The sequence below is a fragment of the Varroa destructor genome, unplaced genomic scaffold, assembly GCF_002443255.2.
Source record: "Varroa destructor unplaced genomic scaffold, Vdes_3.0 BEIS01000005.1, whole genome shotgun sequence".
In the NCBI taxonomy this organism is placed as follows: Eukaryota; Metazoa; Arthropoda; class Arachnida; order Mesostigmata; family Varroidae; genus Varroa; species Varroa destructor.
In genome coordinates this window covers 7,016,013-7,029,939 of record NW_019211458.1, presented here as the reverse complement: position 1 = coordinate 7,029,939, position 13,927 = coordinate 7,016,013, and positions in this window count along the sequence as shown.

The following is a 13,927-nucleotide window of genomic DNA, read 5'->3' as shown; positions in this document are numbered from 1 at the left end:
TCAGTCTGTACGGAATCATCGTGTCGCTCTTGTCCTCTGCGACTATAGACTGCTGCCGCCGCTGCTCGCGTCGATATTGTCTTCTGCAGCTAGGATAGCAAGGACGACTGATTCCCTATTGTTGTACTAGTAGCGCTACCAGCTTCACTTCGACAAAAAGAAAAAGGGGGGTTGTTTGGCGAGCCGGGCAGAATTCGCACATCGTCGTCTTTTTGGCTGGTTGATAGGAGGGCTCCGTTGATACTGATACTGTACCAAGTGAGCTAAACAATCAGAGGACGCCACTAGCAAAGTTCGAGACTAAGAATTAGCGTTGCCTTCGTCGAAACGGGGCATTTATCCATATTTGTTATGCATGCGGTGTATCTCTTCTAGGCCCTGTATAATGGGAAATATATGCATGCAATTTATTGGGCGTTGCAGGTTACTGCTGATGTTCGGTGCGACTTCATATGGAAAAGCGCGAGTCTTAAGCCTAGATGAGTCTTCAAAACATTCAGAACATGAGAACATTTAGTTCTGTTCAAAAAAGTCAAGCTGTATGTCATTGCTATGTTCCAATAAAATGCTTTTGTGTCTTACGAATTTAGGTCAGATTCTGCACGGTCGAAGAGCAGCCATATCAAGCTGGAACCCCAATGGGAAACATCAAATTTTCCCCAATTTGTATTCCATTTGCCCATCGCCCCGTTCTACTGTACGGCTTGGAACGTAACAATACGATCGGGTCATTTGAAAGCGCGTTTAGGCTTATTATCGTCAAGGCAATAGTTTCTACGGCGCAGTGCCCGTGCGCCAGTTTCTAATATAGGCTTCCGTAATCACCTACAGAACGCAGGATTGATGGTAGCTCTAAACGTTTCGCTGCGTTAACAAGACGATTACCTTCTCTGTTATCGATTGTCATTGATTTTACCATCGGTTCAATCGAACAATAAGTAATATTGGCAAACTTACTAAGCAAATTAACTGAATTGACAGAAGCAATACAAGCTGACGTAATTGAGTAACCTCAAATGTAACCTTATGAATAGTATAGATACCAACTTAATCAGGGCTAGACTGCTTGCACACATAAGTGCGTATCCAGAACTGTCTCATCGGTATAATTGTTCAGCTTTTATTAGTGCGTATCTCGCTTGCGCCATATTGACACAACGGCTCCTGCTCGTTCAGCGAAACCTGGTCTATCCGCGATGCCTAAGGCAATACCAGCCGAACTAAAGTTCGCATAATTGTTTACGCAGTTTTAGCTTGATGCAAGCACAGCTACCGAGTATTCGATATCGCTCCCTCTCCGTCTGCGTTCGCTGCTCTCAGCCTCAGGACGAAGCGAACAGAGAGAGACATGGAAGAAGGCCAGGTACGCCCGTGATGCCCTCCTACATCAATCGAGTTTGTCTCTATCTTAATATCGAAGAGTTATGTTGGAACGCGATCACTGTTAGCTGAGAGAAACTGAACGCTAGGGCCAAGCAGGGCAAATAGAGGAGCCCATCGCGTCATGGGAAAAAATTGACACCAGCAACGATAAGTTGTCTTCCCCAACAAGGATGGTTTATAGAGAATAATAAGCAAAGAGTCTATTGTAGTGTACAGTGGAAACAAAAAAACACGCGGTTTTCTACAACAACATGGCCGTATAAATTACGTGCTATAGGCTGAGCCGAGTAAACATAAAGAGAATGATTTGGATTAGCCTTTAAGTCAGCACTATATATATAGTGTGTACGTTGAGCGTCGCAGAGAAGCGACGGGTATGTGCTAATGGGAAGAAGTAACCTAAAAATTGAATAGCAATATTAAGAGAAGGAACAGGATAATGACTCATAGGAGATGAGAGCCCGAACGTCCAGAACGATGGAGCAAGGAGAAAGGGGGTAGCGCTCCAAGCAAATAACTGGAATGTGGCAAATTTACTAACGAAAAACACGTAGAAACCGGAAATGAAATTAACAATTTATTATAATTAGTTGCATTTACCATCATTCGATCGAAAGACATTTTCCAGTAAAACTAAGTGGACTATTATAATATACAATGTGAAGGGCACCCACGCCTTGCTGGTTCGCATAATATGATAGTATTTGATACTAACACTTTAAGCGTAATCGTCTTTGATCGTCAAATCGTTTGGAGATCGTTTTGCGTTTCCCTATTAACGCTTCCTATATACCAGCACAGGAACGCAGTACTGGAACTTCTATCTAACAGCAGCACTGTCCTAGATATATGGCCTAGGATGGCGCAATGATGCATTATTAAGTATATGCCCTAACGCAAGCAACAACACTGCATATTAATCGGACACTCTGATTCTCTTTCGTCACACTTAATGCTCACACCGTTGTTATCAACAGCGAGCTTTGCCCTTCGCGCCCGAATAATACTAACCACTGTCTATCGAGTAACGGAATATAATAATATTATAGTAATGACGAGAGGAAAGATGCGTAACACACTTCAAGCAATATAACGAGAACATAAACAGTAATGTCATGGCAACAGCTCCCAGCGGGCTCCGCGTGGCAGGAGCATTGGACTGAGCCACCTTTAATTGTCAGCCAGCAGGCGTCACAACAGTGTGCCCTCTGCGCCGGTCTGTATTGACAAAAGGTGGGTGCCGCGTGTAATCACGCCTAAATCATGCATCACGTGCGAAGATGTAGACGACGCATGAGCACAGGACAAAGGTGGTGCAAAGACTTCACAAAATGCACAAGCGTCGAGCAAAGTAAACATGGAAAGAGAATACAGATCGTTGACCAACAGCAGCCAGCCGATACATAGGGCAAAGGACAGTTTTACTTTCACGTTATCCTGACGCAAGGATAGCAGGGCTAGGCCCCTCCGAAAAGTTGGGGCGAATTCGCGCAACCGGACGGAAGTAAACGATGGACATCTAGCCAGACCGAATCGACCAAACGTTGCCCAAAATATTCGCCATGGTAACGTTGGCGGTTAGGAGTGCGTCAATTATTAAAACTGTCAGCAGCTCTGATCAGGCTCAGTTGTAAGTACAAATGCCGCTTTTCGCCGCTTAGTAGGTAAAGTCTGAGGTAGGTAAACGGATAACAACGACACTGCCCGCTTTCGTCCGAGCTTCGGTAACGAAGAAAGTGTACGCATCCAGTTCGATCCTTTGGGCAACGACTGGCTTCGTCTGAGTAGCTCTGAGAAGTTCGAAAACCTCGCGCGCGGGATCTATTATACACTTGTTGCTCACATGGAGAATCCTTCGGGTCGTTAAGAAAAAAGCGACCAACGCATATTTTTTTTTGGGTGGTTTGTCTGCTGCGATCAGAGCTTTCATTTGCTCGTTCCTAGCCTCGCCTATCTCAAGAAGGTCGGGCATTGCTTAGCCCATCGCGTACGTGACAAGGGTTGACTGATCCTCAGCACTGTAAATTGAGATCGGCTGGTATCGAACGCGCGATCCTAAACGACGCGCGACATGATCAAGAGTTATGATGAATAAATCGGCGCCCGACAGAGTCGCGGAGCTCAACGCAACGCTGATTGCCTCGATGGTGCTGATGGTCGGCCATATTAGCTTCCGAATAGGAGATAGCCGGACGACAAAGGTTCTTAAGATGGTGGCTTCCTCTGGCGTATTGGGCGCAGGCCGCAGCTAAGGGTTTACCTTGAAGAGCCTGTTATTGCTGGTAAAATAGGTCATCGAAACATCTGAAAAAGATATTTACAACGATGGTGGCATCCAGCGCCATCGTTATAATATAGGATAGCGCTAGTCAAAGTGAAACTGGAACCGGAATAAGGTCGATGATTTAACGTACCTTAGGATCGCCGACTGCTCGAACGCCGTATGGTTTTAGGTTGTGTTAAGATGGGGTCGAATCCCCACATATAGCCAATGTTACTAATCGGCTCGATAATTTTTTCTAGTGGCGAAATGATAGTACATACGCTTTCGTACACTGGGTGTAGTCCCGTAATAGGACTCACTCAGTCCTTCGGCGGAATTCCGGCGTCTAAGCGAGACCGCTTTATCCAGGGGGAAAGTTTGTATAGGTGGTCCTCCCCGTTGACACATGGCGTAAAAAGCCCCTGCGGCGTAACCGGACGCTTTAAAACGGGTATCGAAATTTTCTGCAACGTCATTATCTCTTTCGAAATTTCGAAACGGTTTTTCATGCCCTTCGACCGTATATTACGTTGCTGGTAAGCCACTGACCTTGTTGGAGCCAATGGGACATTTTGGGTAACTTTTGTCGTTAGATTTTTCCTAAATCACGTGCAGCCACTGACGCCCTTCGAGCTTAATAATTGTATCGTCATATGCAGGTAGCGGATTTTGTCAAGGAGTCAAATGGGATACCGGTATCTAAGGCATCAGCATCTATTTAGGCGTTATGATCAATAAAGGCGTAATAATCAATTTATGCCACAATAAAGACGCGAAACGAGGCACGGCAATAGCAAATATTTGATAAAACAAGTGGGAACCACCCGGTAAATGAAACTCTTTCGATGAGTGACCGTGACCAAATACTACTTCGAAAAACAGATGAGGATCTTTTTACTTCCTACGCAGAAGAGTTATATATATACATATAGAACGAAACTTGCTTAACGCTATTGTTAAAGAAGACCGATGCTACAGAAGACAATATAAGTGTACTCGTACACTTTCCTATCATGTGGCTCGGATAAGCTTAATACACTTCACACATTTTGCAAAAAATGTCAGTGAAATATATGTTGAGGCCATATAGGTCCATCAGTTTAAGTTATATAAATTAGATCTGATACAAAAAATCATCCATAATAAATTTTAATCCGGAATATCGTCAACAATGCTGTCATATCATCATAAATAAGATGTAAAAAATACTGTTTTATCCGAACGATGCGTTATGGCAAGGAAGCTGCCAAAATGTCTTTCAAAGGCAACCATATTTAAGACACTACTGAGCACGACGACGTGCGGTATACGAGAACGACGTTTTAGTTTAACTTCATATACTTATAAGCACACTGAGTAACTAGTTCGGTCAGTATCTTTCCCACCAATTTCATATGATGCGGATGTAATATAGCCCCATATGACGACCTTTAAGAACGTGGCTTTCTTCAGCTTGCCGCTGAAAATGTAACTTGGGTACAACCGAAATATTGTTAAAAACGAGCTGGTTATCTAATTTCTTTCTCGATAAATACGAAAAAAATGGGTAATCTATATAGCCCTAGACTTTAAGTTTTGGTTAAAGAAAATTATCCAGCAATGTGAATTGACTGAGTACTGATTCGTGTGCATCTTGAAAAGATGGATAGCTTAAATTTTAGATCAACGTTTTCTTGCAAAAAAAAACTGAATGGATTAGATAGCCGCTATCCCATATAGTTCTACCTTTTCCTATATGTGCGTGTGTGTGTTCCATGACGCTCGCCTGTCCTCCGACGATGACACGAAGGGCTACCAAGCCCTCCCTCCTAGCTGTTCTGTGTTTGTTTCCTACTCTCTCTTCTTCGCTTCGGTTTTTAGGAGATGGATTTGAGTTTCCGACAGAGAGGAAAGAGAAAACGAACGACTGACTAGGTGGAAGTGGTGACGGCTATGGAATACTTGCACTTAGATGAACGAATGTACAACAATAGCGAAGGGTGGTAGTGGTTGTGTGTATAGAGGTTGAGTTGCACTTGCTCACACTCCCTGGCCTTCTGTCGTTCCTTTTTCGCTTGCTGTCTGGCCTGCCTCGCTTTACGTCTAAGCTTCTAACTTGTTCCTAAGTGGTCCCGGCTCCACTGGTGCGACGCCTTGTTCCTTCCCCGGGCGCCGCGTCTACCACCACAACGCTCACCGTCGTGGTGTCGTCCCATAGCTCTGATATGGACACACAGTCAGGCAGCCACACTTACAACAACACAACACACAAAGATCTGCTCTTAAGGAATAGCACGGCGCAACCGTTGCCTTGCTGGCCCTCGCGTGTCGGCACAGACGATGGGGGTTAGAGGCAGGGGCAGACGGGAGAAGACTTAGGCGAACGCGCAGGCAGTAGCCACTGGAGCTACAGCTGGGAAATGCGCTGAGCTGAAGGGAACAACGAGCGTTGGTGGCTGCTAACTGCTACTGGGGGCGGATTTGGCATCAGGAAAGTAGTAGAGGAGCAGAGGGAACGGTTGTGTTGGGAATAAACGAGGAAAGGGGAAGGTGGGGCCCTAATGGTCGCAGTCGCATCAGTGCATAATTTGATTGCGACCCCCCATTTTGCCTCAACTACTACTGCAGTAACTGTGGAGTCGGCCAGCATAGCCAGGCAGGCAGCACTCACGAGCGCGCTGCTCGAGAGCACTGGCTTTGATCTTTGGGCTGTAAGCGCATCTAAGCTTCTCGTCGTTGGGAGACTTCGATGGCTTAGAGAAATTTTTGGCAGAAGGATGTATTTGGGAGAAACTGAATGGTGGCTCTCAAATATGTAGGCACCAAGCAGCCTACGCACTGCGTCTGCTATCAAAGGTAGGGCCACGATAACTGCTAATCAAAAGTTCATAGAAAGATAACATTTTCTATAATGGAGAAAATCGTTTATCAGCATCGACTATGCGCGTCCTAAGTATCCCCCAATCGCTTCCCTATTTTAATCTACGTCATTCACCCAGCAGCGTCACCGTTCTACAGTGATTATGTTGTCTGCACGGTTTATTCACTTACTTAAGAAACAGTGATACATAATATGCGTTCAATGCATTGTTGTACATCCGTATCCGTCGAGGTTGAAACCGAGTGTTTACAAATAGGTGGGAAATTTTTACTTTTTGTCACTGGTGTTTGGGAAGAGGTCTCGCGAAGAGGTCAAAAGAAGGACAACACAGGTATTGTCGTTATTATTACAGGTATGATTATTGGTAATACCGTTCCTCACTGTACAGTATAGTAATGACATGATTACCGGAATTATGTTGCGGGTTTCAAATGATACGTTTCATTTAGTCACATTTATGGTGTAAAGCAAACTGGCAGATCTTTTCCTATAAACAGATATTTTGTAAAAAAAAAAAAAGTATTTTCTACCTGTCAGCGAGTACAAATATTAACGTGGCTCACCTGTGTGTCCGCGTGTACTTGTCGTAGCGCGTAATAGTGTTAGATTGCTAACTGCTGTTCACGAGATCCATCTACTAATTCGATCGATTGCGGCCCGCTTTCTCGCTCACGTCGAAATCCGCTTTGTTCAGGACATGGCTGTATTGTTCTATGTAATACTGGATACTCGCAAAACATTTAGTGCCCGTCCTATGCTACCGCTCTAGCCAGACGTTGCGTCTTTCATAGCCAAAGTCCGTTATCTAATGAAGACAGGCGGGTAATGCACACAGTCCTTTCGAACGAGCGAAGCAGTCAGTCTACAAACTCTAGCAAGAAAATCGGAAGATCAACAGCGCAAGCAAAGAGCGTATGTGTGCATGTACACATTGACGGCGTGAAGCCTGCTGATCTCGCATTTCACGATGAACAGGATCAGTCCCAGATGAAAGGATGGATTCTTTTTAAATATGCCTTACGAAATCGAGATAGGCAAGCCAGCCGAACTTTATTGTTGCATAGGTTCAGATTCTAACTTCGGTGCTGCTCCTTCAAAATCAGGATGCTTCCCAGGCTTGTACCCAGGCCAGCCGTAACACGCTAATGCACTTCTACAGATAAAGTCAGTGTTTTTAATAGTTTTTCGGGGCATACATTGCCAAGTACTTTTAATAAATAACTTTGAAAAGCACATCAAAGTAAACCATTTTTAAACTATGTCACTTAATCGAGTCAACTTCGTTCAAGACAAGGTCTTGTTAACATCTTAAGATATGTCTACGCGTAGACTTTAGAATAATCAACATTTGCTACTCTCTCCAATTCCTCTATACAGCACAATAACAAGAAGTTAGAACGAATAAGTTTGCTCATTGAATTTTACTGTATATATTCGATAGGTAAGGGGTTTGCCAGTCGTCATTTGGCATCTATTAGACTAGCCATTGCCGCGGATTCGTGCGAGGCACCCCCGGCGGCGACCTCTAACAATAAAAATGTATGGAACCAAACAAATACTAAAGCTATGCGCGTTCGTGGGAACCTGTTTTCTGTTGTTGCACCAGGTTCTTGACGGTAGTCATCAACGATTTCGTGCCTACGTGCATTTTCTTGATTAACTTCGCTGATTGAAGTCGCTGGGCTCTTTTGTCCGTTGCAAATACGAATAAAGGGATAAACTTAACTGTTCACGCGAAGAAGATGAAATATGCGTGTGTCTATGCAGGCGAGCAAGTATCCAGGGTAGGACTAAGTGGTAGATGGCTTGCGCAGTAACGTGGTGCTTTCGAAGGGCGCTGGGGGTACACACTCACGTATATATATATATTTCACTCGTGTGATGCTACTATGGCAGCAACTGTGTGTGTCTTACATGTCTGTACACGAAGGATAGTCTGCTCGTCGATTGTAACGAGGTTATTCTAATTCAATAATGATCCCACCCCGAACAAGCACTCTCCTTCATGCTGCTGCTGCTGCTGCATGGTCGGATCACTACAAGTCAACGAATGGCCAGAAGCAGTATCATCGCCCACCTAAAGTACACCCATGGAGAGCGCCACTGAGAGAAAAGAACGTGTCTGCGTTGACGCTGCTATGCCCTTGCTACGCTGTGTTTCCCGCCGCCCCTTTAAATCTCTTATCTCACTTTACGCTTTCTATTTCGTCTTCCATTATACATAGTACCGTTCAGCCAACAACACTGCCACGGGTCTGCTATATCACCTCTTATTCCTTCATTCTAAAGCCTGGGGCTACACTACAGTGGTCCAAACCATTTCCAGCTGTCTTGGACATCAGCTACTGTCTGTTTGTTTGACTTCGATGGTAGACTGGCAAATGGAATGGTGGCGGATAGTTTATGTTTCGATGTCTGCAACATATCTGTTTTGTGAGGTGGCTGATCCTCTGCCTTTGCTGCCTGTAGGCCTCATCAGTCTTAATCGGTCTTCAATGTACACTTTATAAATGACAAATATATTATGGAATAAATAAAAATTATAAAAGAAGTAAGCTATCCGTGCGCAGTATGTACAGCTATAAATGTACTATAAGTAAAATACCTGGAGTTAAATGAGATTGTTCGATTGAGTCTTTTCGCGGGACGAGAGACTTGAATGCCTTATAAACCTCGTTAGGTAAAACAACGATATTTTGGTACGAGTTAGATGTACATCTCTTTATTGTTTGCGCATAAAAGAAGCGTTTGGGGGCTTGCCAGACGCTGCTGATGTATGATTTTCATTATCGTATCCCGTCGTAGGAATCGGCCCTTGAGTCATTTACTATTTTCGTCTATGCAATTCAAATGACTTAAATCCTAAACTAAACTAAAATAAAGTTATTGTTCGGTTTCGTTTTAATCAATCTACACTATGAATGATTGATGGGCAGCTTTGCGGTCGCGCGTCGAGTAACTACGCTCTGTGCCTATGCGTGTGTTATTGCTGGCTGCTAACCTCTGTTCAATAATACATCCATCCACAATGTTCTTAAAAGAATGCGAGGCATTTGTCATAGTTTTTTTTTCGTAGTATCTCGTAATCACAAATAGCCTGAAGGTCCATTGCAGATGGGCGCATCAGGTTATGTCCGTTGTTGCTATGAGGTTGTTTTCTCTTCTGATCGACGCCATTTTCCCGCCTAACACTTCTAGTGGACGGCAAAGCTTAATTTAAGTTCTGCTCATAGAAACAGTGTACTCCAGGTTGATTTTTTTACTGCTAGTGCATGCCGAAATCGTCTCTCAAATAGATCGCACTTGCTTCTATTTATTCTGGACTCAATTCATAGGAAGCTCATTTCTGCTTTTCTTGTTCATCTTTAGCGTTTTCGTGTTTTAAGGATTCGATGTGCATTAGCCACGTCCTGTGTTGCCCAAAGGCGTCCTTGATCACCACAACCGGTTCCTCCGTTTGAGCTTCTGAAGTATAGTCGTTTTCTTTGTTGTCTTCGACTCCCAATGTTTTCACCGATCTTCGATGGATTTCTTGAGCCCGTTTGCCTTCGGGAAGCAGAAACTTTGCATATACCGTGGATTTTTCTACCTTATCTTGGTCTCGAACTTTTTTTCCTCTGTGGAAGCTCTGCCAGCTTATAGTCGTGGGTAGCCAAAAGCGTTCGAGCCTGCTGTGTACGTTTAAGTAGAATGTGAATATTATACGTTTAATAGTTTGAATAACACTAATTCTTGGTAAGTGCGCGGAAATTCAAAGTCGAAAGGATTAATCATGCTAAAGTTCCTGTGATTTTCATTTAATAAAGTGTTCGTTAATATAGATAATCACAAAATGTCGTCTCAGTTGCTCAATAGCTTATCATTATATAAGCTTTAGCGGACGATTGCGAGATTTGTCAATGTCGCCCTTGAAATTACATAATTTTTGTCAAGTATTCGCAATTATTGTAGATCCTTAGTCATGAAATATTGACTTTTACTCTTGTGTGTGTCCTGAAGAAAATAGAAAATTATATAAAAAGCAACACATTTTTTTCAAACGAAGCTAAAGAGGAAGACAGCAGCGCCTGGTAATAGATTCGATCTATAGTAGATACGTTTCTTAAAAAGAGCAATTTAGGTAGTTAATTTGTAAATACTGCAAAAACCTTTAGTTACGATGATTATCCCCTACCACGTCTACTTCAACGATCCATACCGGTCCCTGCCATCCGATCGCTAAACATCTAAAACCTCTATTTAGGGACCGAAAAAAGAGCCGAATGTCACAGCTAGCTTTTTGTGCTAACTTTCCTGCTGATATCGGATGCCCCGCGGAAAACACAAGGGGCAATGCATTCATTTATGGGAAAAAATGAATTAATCGTGAACGAATCAACTATAATATTCGTATTTCGGCGAGCTGCGGTTTTTGCCTTCTACCTCTTAAGACTTATATCTTAACAACAGGCAGTGAAACAGATAAACAGGACATACAAGGGCTCATAACTCAATAGAAGGAAAACTTAATCGAAAACAAGCGAAGAACGGTGCTCGGTAGTCCTGTTTGGTTACCCTGCTTTGTTCTGCCCTGATATATTTTATGAGACTTGCTTAGAACGTTACATAAGACACAACCTGACTGAGATCATAATATTTCCATTTCAGACATGAAGCCCTTTACTGCATCTCGTCTTTTCGATATATTTAAATGATTTCATAAAAAAAAAAAGTACACCTTAGGTTAAACAGAAGCTTTCGCTTCGCTAATACACATAGTGTCATTTGTTACCTGCAGGCAGGTTACATACAAAGAACAAATGCAATATAGGCACGTATAGAGGTTACGTGATAGCAGGCCAGCGTCATAAACAGCAGGACAAGTAATCACGTTGTTTTATACCTTTTTGTTGGTGTTGTTACATCAAAAAGAAGGACAAAGATGCGTGAGAACAGCCTCGAAGTAGGCAGCTGGCTGCTTTTACTATGGGAATCTTTCAATATAGATCTAGTATTGCTGATAGGGACTAGAAAAGAAATAGCTCAAGAAAGCGAACAGGAAGAGTTCTAAATTGCATTCGAAGTAAGACGATTACTACCGAGCCATTTTCAGTTAGGTGTATATTGAGCATACATACATACATACATGTATCAGCTAACCAATGTTGAGCCGTTATACCATCATGTGTCACGGGAGTTGAAAGCGTATTTACCCTTGGAGCACGTCAACGTGTAAATAGATCGATAGTTATGCCGGATCGACCTCAGTAGAGGTTTTTAGGTCAAACTTCATTTTGCCTCAACCGGTGAAAGCAATTATTCGCTGTAGAACTTTCATGCTTGTTTGGTTGACTAGACAACGTGACTGCATAATTGCATAATCTGAACAACTACACGATCGACGAGTAGTTGGAGCTTCTCTACCCTAATCGCGACCAATCAGCAGCTGTTTACTATATATATTTATGGCCTACACACACATATATTTTTTTTGATAGACTATAGAGAAAGAGAGGACGATCCTATACGGACCGAAATTTGCTTGATTCTGTCGTTCAAAGCGACTGATGCCACGGGAGAGAAAAAATTATATCGCTATATTCGTTGAAAAGCCTGTTATAATATGGCCTAAATAAGTACACTACAGTTCATTTACTTTTAACCGATACCTTTCCTGGCCCATATAGTCCCTGGTCTATATACAACCCCTATATAGCCCATTGCTAGCCTGTATAGGGGTTGTATGGGCGACTAAAATTTTTTATGCGGATAAACCCAGTCATTCAATAAAACTGAAGAGAAAAAACATTTTTCTTTTTAGGCCAAGCATAGAAGAATCGATGCTTAGCCAATGCATAGTTAGGCATGTTAAAGGTTAGGATACATCTGCCATCAACGTATACGAAGTTTTGTGATACAATCTAAAGCCTACTTTTAAATAAGTTAGCTGTTGGCGTGTGCAGAAGGTGCGCTCCTTTCTCGAGGAGAGACTGATCGCAATTAATTCATTCGAACATTTATCTCAGTATAAGTAGACGCACCGTTCTCCAAAGTCAACCAGATCACACGAAAGTCTCAATAACTACCCATGGCAAATTCTGGTCTATAGTTATGATTTCATCCAAAATGCGCTACATACGTTGACAGTATAGTTCTGCCTCAAAGAAGTATTATAGAAATAAAGTTGTCAGAATGTTTTTTTTAAAAGTAACTGCTTGTGAGACTTTATTGGTAATAACGACATGTAAGGCAACGAGAGCGAAGCTACGGTGCCTTTGTTTAAGCTGACACTTTTCTACATGATACGTAGTACTCATTATACAGAGTTGTTGTCTGACACGGTTTTTTTTTCAATTTTTTTTTTTGTAAAATTAGCATCACCGGCATTTGCGAAATGCAGTTAGCCCATATAGCTGATATTGTCTTCTGGATGATCATATGATGTAATTCGGCTTCATGACCTTTATAACTGCGTGCTCTACTTGCCTTTAGGTAGATAGAGCCTTTTGAACTAGCCGAAAGAATGGTAGAAAAGCAAGATGTTCACTTTTGTAAATTAATGAATGGAATTTACAACGAAGGTTGACTGCCAGTCCTTCTGCATATATTGCTCCCAAGACGAGGAAGAGTGAAGATTCGGATATTAGAGCTTATGTTAGTACCACGTCACAACAAAATACGTAGGTTAAACACACAAATGTATAAATTTGAATGTAATTGGTGCAGTTTCTCTAAAATCATGAAGACAAAATGTTATAAGTATTATTTAGGCAATTGCCATTTATTCAGTTAACTTGTGACATACAATTTTAAAAAAATTTATACAATTATCAAAGACCACTTCGAAGTGGCGCTATGCCATTCTGCTCTCTTTTTCATCACGTCTTTATTTATAAATACCTTGTTGTTGTTGTTGTTGTTGTTGTTGTTGTTGTTGTTGTTGTTGTTGTTGTTGTTGTTGTTGTTATTATTGTTGTTGTTGTTGTTGTTGTTGTTGGTGTTGGTGTTGTTGTTGTTGTTGTTGTTGGTGTTGTTGTTGGTGTTGTTGTTGTTGTTGTTGTTGTTTTAATAAGCGCGCCCATACCCTTTCGCCCCCTAAACTACTGCATGCTCCCTTTTCTTAGAACAAATAATAATAATAATAAAGTTAACCGCAATTTTAGTAATGATAGTGACAAATTAATTTTTTGCTCTATCGAAAATCTTAACATATAATTCTCACATAATTGCTCGCATCTTTTCATGCCGAAATACCTCATAATAATATAAGTTGCTTTTGTCCTTTTTTCTTCCTGGCTAAGACGAGATTAGCAACGACCTTCACAGCATTGATCATCACCAGAATGCTCTCCTGAATCCAACCTCGGGTTGTGGCCATTAAAATTTGCATATAAAGACATCACATTTTGTCGATCACCTACCACACGATATCTGGTTTGTTT